Source organism: Panthera leo, chromosome D2, assembly GCF_018350215.1.
Source record: "Panthera leo isolate Ple1 chromosome D2, P.leo_Ple1_pat1.1, whole genome shotgun sequence".
Taxonomy (NCBI): Eukaryota; Metazoa; Chordata; class Mammalia; order Carnivora; family Felidae; genus Panthera; species Panthera leo.
This window is the reverse complement of record NC_056689.1, coordinates 18,708,842-18,711,633: the sequence shown is the minus strand read 5'-3', so window position 1 is coordinate 18,711,633 and position 2,792 is coordinate 18,708,842. Positions and strand designations below refer to the sequence as shown.

Sequence of the window (2,792 nt, the reverse complement as noted above, 5' to 3'; positions counted from 1 at the left end):
CCCTGCTGGCCACTCCGAGAGCACAGAAAGGGCGTTGGGATGGCAACGCGACCGGCAACGAGGACGCTTCCCATTGACAAAGAAACCGGAACGCGGCAGCCATGCTGGGGACTGCTCTGTACTTGGCGTAGGTCATTCCGGAGCCCAGAGGAAAGCGGGGAGCGGTGCCCCGCGGCTGGGTTCCCAGAGGAATCCTGAGAGGGTCGTCCCGAAAATGGAAATGATCTTTCGGATGGAGGGATCTCCAAGGCAGGCAGATTGCGCTCGCACGGCCTGAATCCAAACACAAAGAAAAGACGAGAAATGAGAGCTGATGCTTGACTAAAAGAAAAATCACAAAGGCCATACATAGACCTACGGCAAATGTTTACATGTTTGAGCCCTTACTGTGTGCCCACCACTGTTCTAAGAGCTTTCCCGTTGTTATCTCATTTAGTCTTCACAGCAATCCTATGAGATAATATTATGATTAATTTTATCGGATGTGGAAAATGGGGCACAGAGACGTAAAGTAATCCGTACAAGGTCACACAGCCAGAAAGTAGCAGAGCAGGGGCAGATACATAAAGCAAAAGCCCCAAGTGCCTGGCTGGCCTAGTTGGTGAAGCGTCCAATTCTCGATTTCTGCCCAGGTCACGATCTCACAGTTCGTTGGATCGGGGCCCGCGATCGGCTTTGTGCTGACAGCGCAGAGCCTGTTCGGGATTCTCCCTCTCCCTCGACCCCTCCCCAGCTCGCACTTGCTCTCTCTCTCTCTCTCTCTCTCTCTCAAAATAAACATTTTTTTTTTTTTTTAAGGCAAAAGCCCTGTGGGAGACAGATTTTATGCTTCAGTAACAAGTAAGTTCTGCCCTCCTGTGTGTACAGAAACAGTGTCTCCAGGTATTGGGTCTGTCTGTTGCTCCTTCATTCTTCTATCCCTGGTAACAAGCAAACAAACAACAGAGCATTTGTGAGTCCGAAAGTTAAGGTGGTTCACGTTGGCCACAGTGAAGAGGGAGCCCCATACACTTCCCTCCCAGAAATAGACACTCTGCCCCTGCACCCTGAAAAGATCACCTCACCCCCTGAGCGGAGCAGCCCACAGAGACAAAGGGGGCAAGCCTGGGTGCCCGGAACCCTAGCCCAGGGCAACGGCAATATAGGAAGTTACCGCTCATGGTTTGTTACAGGGCTGTGGCATTCCCGGGAAGAAAAGAAGGCACATTGGCCGAGGCGCAGACAGACATCTGAATCTTATTCCCCTGTTCTTAAGAGCCGCTTAGAGGTCATGTTTCCCCCCACTCCGTTTTCTACTAAAGAGATGACGTCGCACCCTACTTGCTTACCAGGAGAGGTAAGTGAGGGCAGGGGGCAGAGGTGACCACAGCCGACCTCAGCGCGATACTTGGTTCTTCCGTAAAATACTAAGCCTGCTGGAGCTCAGAACTGAGACTAAAGAGAAAGAACGTGGCGCCTGGTGTCCCTGGCTGGGTGCTCTTGCTTTACAGACGGACGCCCAAGACACCCTGGACCCCCAGAACTCTACCCTCGCGAGAGGGAGGAGTTGGCGGGCTGGCGCGAAGTGGGAGGCCGGCTGCGGGGAATGAGCTTAAACCTTAAAACTGGAAACGTCCCCGGGATCTTGGCAGGGTTTTAGCGCTTCCCTGCACCTCTAGATGAGGGACTTAAGCTGACCTTCCAACAGCGTCCCCCAGTATTGTGCAAGGACAGAGCTAAGCTTTTAGCAGCACGCTGGAGCACAGATGTGCCAGGGACGTTCTGTTAACAAAGCACAAAGGCTCGAAGGCAGGAACAGACCATTCTTGTCCACCGTTGGGAGAGAGCTCCGTTGTGTTTCTCCAACAGGGCAGAATTTGTTTCATTAAAGACTCCGTCATCGCCACCACTGTCAAAGGCAAATCCCTCCCAAGGCCGGCATCTGAATCCGACCACTGGAGCAAGGATTCTGAGGTTTCGACGTCAAAGCCTACAGCTCCAGAGAAAACCCAGGCGCTCGGATCCCCCGGGTAGGGGGAGGACGGGCCACGCTGCGGCATCCCACCCACTCAGGAATCCCTTCTTTCCACTTGTCTGAGCAGACTGGGAAGGAGGGCCTCCGGCAACCAGCTGGAAGAGAGTTGGCTGGGGCTCCGCTGTCACTGATTTATGAAGGCCTTTCGGGGCCAGAATGACACCATCCACCCTCCATCTACCTCCTGCTAATTTATATTCTCAGAGCTTTAAATCACAGCGACAGCCCCGCAGGCCCTTTGACCAGTCAAGGGCTTCCGGGGCCCCGCACGCTGCTCTCCTGTCCACACAGTGGGTCCTACAGTTCCCCATCCTCCCCAACCTGCTCCAAACCGTACTCCCTCCCAGCTCCTGGGGCTCTCAGGCCCTCTGCTCAATCAGATAAACAGCAGAGCAGTGACTTTCTCTTCGCTGACTTGGAAGCTCCCTTGTCTGAAAAACATTGCCAACGTTAGAAAAAAAACAAAAACAAAAAACCTTATTGATGTTATGACTCACCCTCACCTGGTATTATTGCTAAGCTGCAAAGCAAACACCTGCTCCCACCAACAAAATAAATGCGAAATTACTAAGGTACCTAAGTTCGTTTTCTTTTTCCTTTTTTAATGTTTTTATTTATTTTTGAGATAGAGAGACAGAGTGAGAATGGAGGAGGGGCAGAGGGAGAGGGAGACATAGACTCCAAAGCAGGCCCCAGGCTCCAAGCTGTCAGCACGGAGCCCGACGCGGGGCTCGAACTCACGACTAAGCCACCCAGACGCCACCGTAAGTTCATTTTC

The 2,792-nt window shown here is 52.7% G+C and overlaps 1 long non-coding RNA gene across 1 annotated transcript; it reads left to right on the top strand.

Moving 5' to 3' along the window:
• On the top strand, window positions 1-2,581 carry LOC122202068. Its single transcript, XR_006194444.1, has 4 exons — window positions 1-127; window positions 799-882; window positions 1,173-1,336; window positions 1,849-2,581. It is a non-coding gene; the product is annotated as an uncharacterized LOC122202068 (long non-coding RNA).
• Window positions 2,582-2,792: the final 211 nt, after the last annotated feature.